At 34.8% G+C, this 12274-nt stretch overlaps 1 non-coding gene across 17 annotated transcripts; it reads left to right on the top strand.

The window, feature by feature from the left end:
* Nucleotides 1-817: 817 nt before the first annotated feature.
* LOC104906138 (uncharacterized) lies at nucleotides 818-10884 on the top strand. Of its 17 annotated transcripts, none has more exons than XR_007271173.2 (13): nucleotides 818-1065; nucleotides 2068-2184; nucleotides 2285-2386; nucleotides 2482-2640; nucleotides 4635-5002; nucleotides 5304-5425; nucleotides 7896-8137; nucleotides 8244-8455; nucleotides 8544-8636; nucleotides 8728-8836; nucleotides 9846-9950; nucleotides 10036-10464; nucleotides 10646-10884. It is a non-coding gene; the product is annotated as an uncharacterized LOC104906138 (transcript). The 17 variants fall into 17 exon arrangements; XR_008968010.1 differs by lacking the exon at nucleotides 8728-8836 and adding an exon at nucleotides 3209-3281; XR_007271166.2 differs by lacking the exon at nucleotides 8728-8836 and adding an exon at nucleotides 1336-1722.
* The last annotated feature ends 1390 nt before the right edge of the window (nucleotides 10885-12274 follow it).

The raw sequence follows: 12274 nt of genomic DNA, 5'->3' as shown, positions 1-12274 counted from the left end.
ACCCTATTGGTACTCCAGTTGTGAATCACTCAAAAGAACACGATGATGTTCAAATTGAAAGCTTGTCAAGGGAAAAAAGAATAAGAATATTGAGCGTGATCAAAACAAGCATGTGGAGCAGAAAAGGAGTATCCATAATATTTCAAACAAAACAAATTCGGCTAAATCTCGACTTCCCACTTCAGACTCGGGATGGCCAACCAATGTGAAATTTGATGCAAAGGAGGAGGTTTTAATCACAGGTATGAACTTATAATTTCTTTTTACTGATTGAAGTTGCTTGATTATTTTCTCACTGATCCTTGATGGAATCCTTATACACTCAAAGTTAGTTTCTTTCTGCCTCTCGAACTTGAGTGTCACTTGTGGGAGCTTAAAAATGTGCACTAGGTAACTTTCTGAAGCTGCAGAAAGTTGCATGACATTTTACTGGTTTATCATATGTTTCTATGTTTGTTTATGAAATCAAATTGCACAGATATGTAAAAGCTGGACAGATACGAAATCAATTTACAGTTTCTATGACATTTTACATTTTTAGAATCAAACTCTTAAAAAGTGGAACCTATCTGTCAAATCAACTTACAAATAAAGATATATACATAACTCTTTTTCTATGGGATGACACGAGGGCACTAGTGGAAAAAACTTCTTTTGCTACTTTACAAATGCTTGGGTTATTTAAACAACCCGAGCATTTGACAGCCTTTCTAATATTTTTTTTTAAAAAAATCACTAATGTTTGGGTTTTTCAAAACAATCGGAGCATTTTACTATTTTAATAAAACTTCTCTATTTATTTATTCTCTTTTTTCCCTGATTTTCTCATTGAAATTAGAAACCCCATACATACCCCCTTTCTCTCTCCTCTTTTCCTCTCTGCCTCCTATTTTCATTTCTCTTCATCAACCTAGTTTTCTCGCCTTCTCTCTTTCGTTGTAAAGCAAGTTATCAGTTTCTTCAAATTGAGCCTTTTGTAACTCTTTATGTGTGGAACAACTAGCAGTTTTTTTATGGAAGACGCTGCTGTAGCGATTTCAGAAGCCTCGGTTCGTCGTTCGATCGGTAAGTTTCAACACTACTTCTCTTTCTCCTCACTTTCTCTCTCTTTTCTGCTTCAATCATGTCGATAATGGTGGATTTGTGTGCTTAGAAAAGAAATAGAGGTGCGAAGTTGATTCCTAACCTAAATGAAGTACTTGTGTTCTAGTTTTGAGTCATAGATTTCCTAATCATAAGCTAGTTGTGCTTTTAATAAGATTGATGAGAAATTAGGTTTTTTTTTATTCGGTTGTTGGTGGTTTAGCATCGTAAGCTGTTCTATGGTTTTTGAAGGTATTTTTGCGACGAATCAGAGCTTCAGGGGTTCGGAGACGCTACTGCTGTCGATTAGACATAGGGTTCCATCGCTAGAGATTCCAGGAAGAAAGATGATATGGTTTTCACATGATTTTTTGTTGGTTTAAGTGATTTCATCTTCTTTGACAGACCTTTAAATGACATCTAACTACTCTTATGAGTTGCTGCTCGTACTTAAATTTAAAGCAAAACTCAATAATTAATGATGAGTTCCCTTCTAAAAGGAAATTGAAAAGGATTTCCCATCTTGATCTTGATAGAGAAGATTCTAACGACGTTCTTGAGGATGTTCGCCTGAAATTTAAGCGCAATTTTTATGTTGGAGCTGCAACACAGTTAAATTTGACCATATTAGCTTGATTGGTGAGTTAAATTCGATTTAGGGTTTTGATTTTCGATTCTTATGATTCGATGTTAAAATGATTCGATTTATGCGCAAGTGGATTCAACTTCTAGCTTAATTGTAGGTTATTGTTGGCAAATCTTGTTGTTCACCTTTACTATTGTTTGTCTGCTTCTGGGTTACTATGAAATTTGTTAGCTATCTTTATTTTATAACTTTATGGCAGTTTGACATTCTGTATTGTGTCTATTATATCCCCTGTTATATAGCCATATTCCCCTCTTTCCATTTGTTACCATTGCTTAATATGATTTTCTTTTGTATTACTAGATCCATTCTATCTTAATCAAGTATATTCTTTTTAGGTACATCGTCTTGACAGAGAAAGTAGTGGGATCCTCTTGATGGGGAGGACAAAGGAGAGCGCTTCTTATCTTCAACATCTATTCATCAACATTAATGTGGCAAAAACATCTTGTCTGGTATTGATACTCCTCCATTTACAATGTTTTATTATGATTATAGATAGTACGTTGTTTGAAGTTGCAAATCTAACTCGAGAAGTATTTGTGGCTAAAACAGGCCTGGAATGATTCTTGTGAAGCAACTTTCACGAGATATTGGGCATTGGTTGTTGGGTCCCCTAGAGAAAAGGAAGGTGTAATATGTGCTCCTCTCACAAAGGTTCTCTCAACCACTCTCCTCCTTAAAAACAAGTGATGTTGGTGCACTTTGTTGACGTTTAAGGTTCATGTTAATTTGACAAAAGTTTTCTGCAGGTCCTTCTTGATGACGGGAAAACTGAGAGGGTCATGCTGGCTCATCCATCAGGTTTAGAAGATTCTCAAGAAGCTATGACCGAGTATCGAGTGCTTGGCCCTATGATCAATGGGTGTTCATGGATTGAGCTACGCCCGCTTACCAGTCGGAAACATCAGGTAAAATTCGTCTCTCATTCATATGATAATTGTTCTGTATTTCGGCCTCCTATATCGATGTATGGGGGCTGGAGCAAGACCCTCGTACAGTTGATAGATTTGGCTGCATGACGGTTTTATTCTTTATGCACCTCCTATATAACTAGGAATGCTATATCTTTCTCTTATGCAAGTAGTAAAGAAGTCGCAACCATAATATTTACCGCACTTTGTGTGAAACATTACTAATGGTTTCGGTTTTTGAGAATTTTATTCTTCACTAGGTATAATAGTGTGCTTTTGTTGGGTTGAGCACACATATGGTAAAAATGAACACCATGCAATTGGGAAAATGCAGACAACAATTTGATAAAATCAGATAAATTTCACTAAAAACACATTTATGAAAGGAGTATAGCTTAGTGCTTGTCATTCAATTCATTTCATTCTGATTAGAGTTCTTTTCTACATTCATGTCTTCCGTCGGTATTTTTTTTTTGTTCAGTTTCTTCAGTTGAAAATGAAGATTAAATTCATACAATTGACAGTGCTGATAATCTTTTTTACCCTATCCTTGTGCTACCTGTAGTTGCGAGTCCACTGTGCTCGGTTGCTCCTCTAGATCTCTCTCTTATAATACATAAGTATTCAAGTCCCAAAAGGTATTACTAGCATGTTTATCACCAATTGATTTGCATTATATGATGAAATACTCTAGAAAGATTCAAAGTAGGTAAGATCATCTGTTAATTGTTTTCTTCATTCTTCTGGTATTTTCTTTTACAAGACAAGAATATATACATGAATTTTTGTTTATTAGTTTCGAATTTCGATCGAAATGAATGTTTCGTTCCCTCATTGTGTGGCGAAACATAATAACAACATTAACAAAAGATTTTGGAAAACCAATGGTTAGAAACACTGCCAGCTGCATGGGTGGAAATTTGTTATGAAAGCCATGCTTAGAGTGTATAATCATTTGCTCTAATCTCAAAAAGATCATATTTTGTTGTACTAAATCTGGTATGATTATATCATTGTTCCTTATACCCCTTATAGGGGAATTATGCTCCATATGTGAATATCCTAGGTGTGTTTGTTCTCTCTTGTGAATTCTTTTCATATGATGAATACATATCCTGATTTCATGGTATATATATTATCTAATACTAGCGTCACTAACAGTTACATGTGGAAGTGTATTTAAACGTGAGATGTATCAGCCTCGAAGTCACTCACTGTGATATGCTGGTGCATGGGGTGGTAGGGAGAATATAGTTTGAGTAAGTGCCTTTATAGTTTATCTTCCTTAGCCATCGATTGAGGTATCACTTGATCTACTGGTTCATGCAAAAAAAACTCCGTAGGTTCACTATTTGCTAGCTTTCATTTGCAACGCTGGTAATCATTTTCCCATTTGCTAGGTTTATTAAAAGAAGCATGCATGGCAATCTATTTTTTTAAGATTATGACCTAGCCTATACGATTCTATTTTAGTCTTCTTATATGTTGCAAAAAGTAATTGGTTTATGTAATCCTTTATAAACTCTAATATTTTACATTATAACTAATCTGCTTAATCCCCGTCAAAAAAAAAAAAAACCTAATCAGTTTAATCAGCTCTATAACAGCATAGTATACTTTACACATGTTCGTCTCTCTCTTCACATCTCACCACTCCATACATATTTACTGATCCATTCACTCAATCCTAGTGAATCTTGAAAATTTTGGCACTAAACTGCAGTCATATCATTCAACTATGTAATGAGAGATGTCTTCATTAATGTCGTTACATTAATTTTGTATCTTTTGATCGATCTGTGCATCAAGAAGTGATGAAAGCTGGGATCTGATTCTTGTAAGTGGTTAAATCTGAAGGAGTAATGCTATCTGTGAACCATATCAGTGTTATATTTAAGTAGTGAATGTATTTCTGTTTTCTATTATTAGTAGTATGGTGGAGTTTTGCTGTCTGATTATCATCCTAATCTTTCCCTTTTTAAAAATTGTAGGAAGAATGTATATGTAGAAGCCCTAACAATTGAATCCAAACCTAAGCAAGAGGACAGTTGCACTCGTGAACCTTCGAAGCTCCGAATGGAAATCTTAGATGTTCCCGAGGTATTTGAAGCTAACGAAATGAGCAAGAAAAATAGCATTGCAAGTGTACCCAGGAAGGTTTCATACAACTTCTTATTACTTTTTTCGTTTTCTTAAGCTGACTTTTTCATCTTAGCTTACTAGCACCCCATGTGCTGCAATATGGTGTTGACTTGTTTAAATTTGTTGGCTTTACATTTATTTGCTGTTTTGAAGCAACTAGCTACCATTACAGCTCGCTCTGTCGGTCCACAAGCAAGGTCTCTCTCGCGGGCCAAAAGTATTTATTCCACTCGCTTTGTCTCTCTCTACAGTTGCTGCTTGAAAGTTATCTTTTTTTTTTTGTTTACTCATCGATAAAGAAAGTAGCTTGTGGTCTTTAATTATATTTATACCTTGTTTTAGAAGTAGCTTTTGCTTGTTACTTTATTGATATTTTTCCTTATTCGAGAAGGCAGGTTGGGCTCTATAAATTGCTTTTCTTAAGAAATTGCAAAACTCTTTCATCTCGAATTTGCTCATATTTCCTTGCTGATAGGTTTCAGTAGTTATTCCCTCCTAATTATTTTTTTTATTTGCAGGCGAATAAGAAAACCAGAAATAGGGCATATGATATCCTTGTCCAAATTGGTCATGTTTGTGGAGATGAAGAGAGGGGTGGGAAAACGGAGACCTTGCTTCAATTCTTCAATTTGGTAAAGAGGTTTTTTGCTGCTCTATCTTGTTCATCTTTCTTTATGGGTTGTCTCAGATATATATTCATCCTGAATGTCTTGTTAATTATCTGATCAACAATCATGAAAGTATTGACTATTGAGTATTGAGCAATGATTATGAAGTACATAACTTACTGAATGAAGACTGAATGAAGACTATTTTGCTCTGCACTTGAAAAAATCTACCATATGAGGTTGCTTTGCTTCAAGCCATATTTGTCAACAAGCTCGTACTCGGTGTTGCTTTGATTAGTCATTTTTTAATATTCACAGTAATTTTTTATTATTCATATGGGATCTGTAATATTCAGGAACAAAAATATTAGAAATATAATTTTTTACCTATATAAAATTTTTTATGTATTAATTTAGCATAAAAAAATAATTAAAAAAAATTTTTTTTTTTTATATTTTTTTGGGCCTCAAATGCTCCGGTTTTCCCTAAAAACCAGAGCATTTGGAAGCACAAAATGCTCCGGTTTTTCCTTAAAACCGGAGCATTTGTGTTGCCAAATGATTCGGTTGCAACCGGAGCATTTGTAAGAGTCTCAAATGCTCGTATGGCGTCTGCTACGCGTGCAATACGGAGCATTTGCGGCTTTAAAAACCGGAGCAATTGAGGTTTTTTCTACTAGTGGGGTGAATCATGAATACTAAAGTCACATATAAGTCAAACTCTAGTTACTCTATAATAATCACTTGCCATTCCCTTGATTTTGTAAAGACGTGAGTGTGACATGCATGATTCTGAAGATTCAGGGCTAGACTTTTTCTGGAGTTCCTTCTTTTTGGGTTTGGGTGACTTGTAGTTGCAAGATTGACCCTAGCTCGTCATGTTTATATGGGTGACATCTCCTTGCTATTGATGTTCTCATTTAAATAGTTGCATTCTGAGCATCTCTGTTATTATATAGTTAAAAATTAAGAACATAAGTCAATTTGCTGCTTATAGTAAGATAAGCAGAACCCCTTCCAATCAAGTGTTTGGAATAGTCGCCCTATACACACAAAGGGCGGGCGCACATGTTTTCCTCAATCCCCCCCTCCCCCCAATCAAGGGTACCTGAAACTCAAGCTAAATTGTAGTTTTTTTGCACATATTATTATACAACATATATACCATCAAAGAAAGCATCGCAGTTTGAGTACTGAAAGTATGAAAGGTTATTCACGAAGTTAGATGGACATGACAATGATGAACATGAGTTTGGATATGGTCTAGAGCTGTGTAACTTCCTAGGCACAGCCTGTTTTAGAGAGCACATCAAACACTCAGATGAATCCACATAAAAAGAACAAAATAAGAAACAGAAAGTGTAACGAATAAAAATAGTTCTCTAGTTAGATTTTAAGATCTCCTCTTTTCTTTTATTTATCTAAGAAAATATGGAACTGAGGCAGGCTAAGGGGAAATGAAGAAACATAAAACAAAATTAAGTTATTTGAGTTTTATGCTTCCTGTTGCCTCCATTCTTCAGCAAGTTAAACAATCAGCAGCTCTGCTCAGTCAATTGACTGCTTAGAGAGTTTGCTGGACTCTTGAAGTCCTGGCCGTGCAACAACTTTCTTCTAATGTAGCCTCCGTATTCAGAAAGCCTTCAAATGATCATTGATTATAGGGGTTCTATGTGCTTTAAAGAGTTTTATGTGTAGGCATTCTATTATTCAGAATGCTGTTACTCAATTGTGTGTCAGTGTCTTTGGTTAGTCAGGTTTGTCTTTATTTTTCTTTTTCATTTAGGTTTAAGTTTTCTTATAGTGCTGGTGTCGGGGTTGGCCAATCTTGTGAGACGATCCTCTGTATTTATACTTTCTACGCATTTAAATCGCAGTTAGCAGCTTACCTACTGACCATGTCCTTCATAACTCGTGGTACCAGGAAAGGACTCTTCTTGTTATTCTCATAGAGAAAATGCCTGATCCTATCCATAGCTGCAGCCTCTCTTGTGAAGTCAAATTCATATGCAATCTTATGAAAGAAAAAAATTACAAAATTCAAGTGAGAAAAACATGGGCATGATTGCTTTAAGAGGTAGAATAATATAAAGTCAGAGACCACTAAACTTGATTCATAGTGAAATCAGTTCGGAATATGTAAAATTGATAGCAAGTTAACGACGATAGTTGGCAACTTAAAATTACAAGAAAAACTCTGAAAAGTTTTAGTAAATTCCTCAATAAGGCAGCTAAAGATACTCGCATAAGGATAAGACAAGTAAACTAATCCTCGCACAACTTTCATCTGGAATTGTCTCAAACCTCTCCAACAATGGGATTTATGTGTGGTAGTTTTTTATAAACTGAAGAATGGCAGGTAGAAAATAGTTAATCAAATTCTGCTTGTATACGAGAATATGTAACCAATTATGACTATGTTAAAGCTTCAATTAATTTTAGCTTATAAAAGAATTGACTCCTTTATCCCACTTTTTCATGGTTTCATATTTTCTTTGGTAGATTCTAAGGGTGAACTTCAGTTGATGAGCGGTTCAATTCAGCCCATAGACGTTTGGCACAGTCGTGGTGTTAGGTACCATATGCAGTTTAATGAGTTCAACCAACCAATTAGGAAAGGTGGGCATATCTTGGTGCGATTTCTAGGAAGTGTAGCAAAGGATGGGACCTATTGTCCAATTGGAGAAAAGAATTGGCATCATGTTGATGTGAAACTCAAAACTAAAATTGTTATGAAGATGAGAGTATGCATACAAGTTCAAACTAAAATTGTTATGAATATATATATGTTTCTTATTACTTATGTCTTATTGATCTTGCATTATTTTTTTTTTTCTTTTTTCGTTGAAGGAACATTTTGTGATTCCTGAGGATGAGGTCTATAATACATTAGCTCTCCAACGTGTTGACAAATGTTGGAGACACTATAAACACTCGCTTAATTGACATTCTTCAAACCCGATAAGCTCACAAAGGAAGAACATTATGATATTGTGCCTAGTGGACATACTCGTTCTGAATGGAAACCATTGGTTCAGTATTAGTTCTCACACAAAGGACAGGTACTTCTCTCTTTTTTCGATTTATTATTATAACGTGTGACACATCTTACTTCTACAATATTAACTAAAACTTCCATTGCGAGTGTAGCAATTGTCTCAACTTGGAAAAGCGGCACGAGCAGCTCAAAATCAAGTTCATACATTAGTAACTACTAGTTACGCTAATATACGAGCTGATTATGTAAGGAATAAATTTTCACTCAAAGTTTCAAAATCAAGTTTATTTTATCTTTAGTGATCAAGATTCGTTATTAAGACGTTTGTATCTGTAGTATGAAATCTGCATCAGTCATGGAGCTTATTGTATATGCTGATAGTAAGAAAAGATATCTCCATTCATCCAAATCGTGTCCGTTTGTTTCCCGCTATCACTTTGCTGATGTAATGCCAATGATTTCTCTCCCTTTGTCTCTCATAAGAGGAAAATGTAGAATTTTGATGCGTCTGTTTTGTATTAGAGGTTATGCTTCATTAATTATCTTCTAATTGACTTTGCATATATCCTTCTACGTGTAAGAATAGTTCCCAATATGCATTTGCTTGTCTTTAGGCTGAATTTTTTTGTCTAGTACTTAAATTTGTACATGTTTAGCCTCTGATTTAGGATTTTTTTTGGGGGGGGGAGAGATGGAGTTTTATTTGATTAGTTCATGTTTTAGGGTTTACTTGGGAGTTAAATGTGTTGGTTTTGGATTGGGGGTTTTGAATATGTTTTGTAATTAGTAGTTTAATGTAGGTTTTTGAAGTTGTAACGTTTGATTAGTATGGAAATTAAGAGTGGGTTTATGTTTACCATATATATTGTCGTGATAATTAGATCAGATAAGTGAATTTGTAAATAGGATTTTTATTGCAGCTCGTGATAATAGCTGAGGTTGCTTGAGGCACTTTATTGAACTTTTTGTTTTAGATTATTGCAGATATGATGTGATAAGCCTTGGTTTTCCTTGTGTCTGTCAAAATTTGTTGAAAGAAGTGAGGATGGTATACCGTATAAGTAATTTTATATTTCTTTGCGATTTGCACTGCTAATAAAGGAAGGTGATGGTTGTGCACTTGTAATAATAGTTCAATGAAGCATAACCTCTAATATAAAACAGACGCATAAGAGGTTTTCGTATCCCAATAATTTTCCCTCAAAGCTGATTGGGGCCTATCTTGTCTAGTACTTAAATTTGTACATGTTTAGCCTAATGTTGTATCTGAAGCTGAAATGCTTAGTATACGCTTCTCCAACTTGACAAGATATCTTGCGTTTGTGATCAATGTTATTATCTTGCGCTTCTCCAACTTGCACCATCTATCTTTGTCTCAGTGTCATTATGTCATAATATAGTATTAAGTTGCATTTTTATTTTAGACTTACTATAAGGTAACTAATTATTTATAGGAAGATGAGCATGGAGAAGAAATGAGCTTGATTGAACTTTGGGAAGCAACTCATAAGAGGAAGGATGGAACCTATCTTGAAGGCACAGACACTTCAGACTTTTTGGTACTTGGTCTAACACATTAGTCTATCTTTGCATTCTATTTTTCTATCATCAGATTTACATAATTTATTCCCTAAAAATATGTAGGAGGATGCAAAGGCAAAGGTTGATTCATTAAACTTTGTAATCCTACTATGCTCGTGTTGACGTTGAGAATGAAGCCTTTAAGCTGTCATGAATGGAGATGAAGTACCTGAACGACCCAGGGATATGGATTTGGGGTGAAAAAAAGTGATATTCATGGGGTGCGTGGTGAACTTAGAAAAGAAGGTTATGGAAAACTTAAAAGGAGACATGTGGAATTGAAAACATTGTGGAAACATCTTTATTGAAGAAGAGAAATGAGGAACTTGAAAAACAAAACAAAGAGAAACTAACAAGTTTGATGAGCATACTAAGATGATGAAGACCGTTGCTACACATTTTTCTCTAGTGTTGGATGCGGTGCGTGATGGAAAAGCTTCTGCTCAACTTATAGATGCTGCAAAGTCAGCTATGCATTTGATTACTACAGAGGTATTGTTATAATATTATCATTCATTGTTTCACTTGAATTATCAAAATCAAGTTGTTACTAGTTACTATTCTTTTCTTTTGTCATTAACTAACTTTTTTACATCTTTTATAATTGACCATCACTATAATATATCACCTTATATAAGATTACTTATTATGTCATTCTTTGTTTTTTTTCAAGGATCAAGATGATGGTGAAGGAAAAGAAGCCAAGGATCCATTAAATTAGTACAACTCGTAAAGTTATTAATGATTTGAAAAGGTCTTGTAAAAGATATATTTCTTTTGTTATGTTTTTTTTGTAAGGTTTTAAGAAGTTGATAGTAGACATTATCTAATTGACTTATTTGTGATCGAACAAAATATTTTAGTGTGTATTTAATCATTAGATTAATGACAGATATTAATATTATTATATAATATTATTGGTCATTTCTACTTAAGTATTTTTTATTGGAAAATCGCTTATAATATTTATATTTGATCCATATCCAATTAAATAATGGTTATTATTATTAGATGTTTTTTCTAGGCTAAAATCTCGACACTTTTTCGTGTTAAGAGTTATTTTGGCTCTAAAAATTTATTTGTGGAGGTAAAATAATCTTGACGCTAGAATGTGTCTAGAGCATATTGCGCGACTCAAAAAAGCGTTGAGAAACCCCACACAAAAAAGCGTCACACACATTTCAAGTCGCAGAAAAGCGTTGAAAACTCAACACAAAAAAGCGTCACAAGTCATACTGGACGCGTCTCTGCGTTGAGAATCTCAACGCAAGAAAGCGTCGAGAATTCTCCACGCCTAAAATCTCGACGCTTTTACAAAGCGTTGAGAATCAATTTCTCAACGCATTTTTTCGTCTAGAATATTGAGGAAAAGCGTTGAGAAAACACTCTTTTTTTAGTAGTGGATTTATCAATATCCAATTACGTTTTTTAGTCTTGCTTTAAAGACATGTTGGCGACTTCAAATCATTTTTCAATAACACCTTTACAATGAGGTAGTCGAATAAGTGCTCATCTCGCATAGGCAATAAAAACACATATAAGCTTCCAACCCCCTTGTTGATTGCTTCTATACCCTTGGTTTTTTTTGCCAACAATCTCCTCTTGATTTTATCGTCGGCACATGCTCAAAATTTGAACCTCCACAATAAGAAGTACCATGGTTAGTACCTCCACAAATATCACATGAGAAAGAGTTTACCTGTGATGAGTTAGGCGATGTGAGGTTGATCTTGGAGAGATTCTCGTCAAGCATGTATGTCCATATTATCTTGAACTCTATCCATGGGATCCATTAAATTTCCCACTCTTCTTTGTTTGAGCACTTGTTCTCCTTTCAACATAAGAGTAGTTTTTGGTCACCTCTTCAATTGTGGAGTCAAGTTGGTCTAGCGGATCTTTGAAAGTTAACCTCCCTCTCTAACATCAAGGTTAGCTTGTGACATAGGATGAAGGCCATCATTAAAGAATTGCATGAGTAGATTTTTGTTGAAATCTTGGGGAGGGCATGAACGAAACATCTGCTTGAACAGTTCCCAAGCTTCCACAAATGTCTCATCATTGTCTTGCTCAAATGAGGAGATTTTCCTCCTTATATCTGATTTTTTCCACTCTAGAAAGTATTTCTTGAGAAAAGCCAATGTGTTTTCCTTCCAAGTAGTAAGGGAATTAGCAGCTAAGCTCGTGAGCCATGATCTTGCCTTTCCCATGAAAAGACCGAAAATGGATGAATCTTTATGTAGTCTGGAGATATGTCATTTGTCGTTATCATGGAACAGATCTCAAGAAACCAAACAAGATGGTC

This window comes from Beta vulgaris, chromosome 2 (assembly GCF_026745355.1).
Source record: "Beta vulgaris subsp. vulgaris cultivar EL10 chromosome 2, EL10.2, whole genome shotgun sequence".
Taxonomy (NCBI): Eukaryota; Viridiplantae; Streptophyta; class Magnoliopsida; order Caryophyllales; family Amaranthaceae; genus Beta; species Beta vulgaris.
The sequence above is the reverse complement of the archived record's forward strand: the minus strand, read 5'-3'. Positions and strand labels throughout refer to the sequence as shown.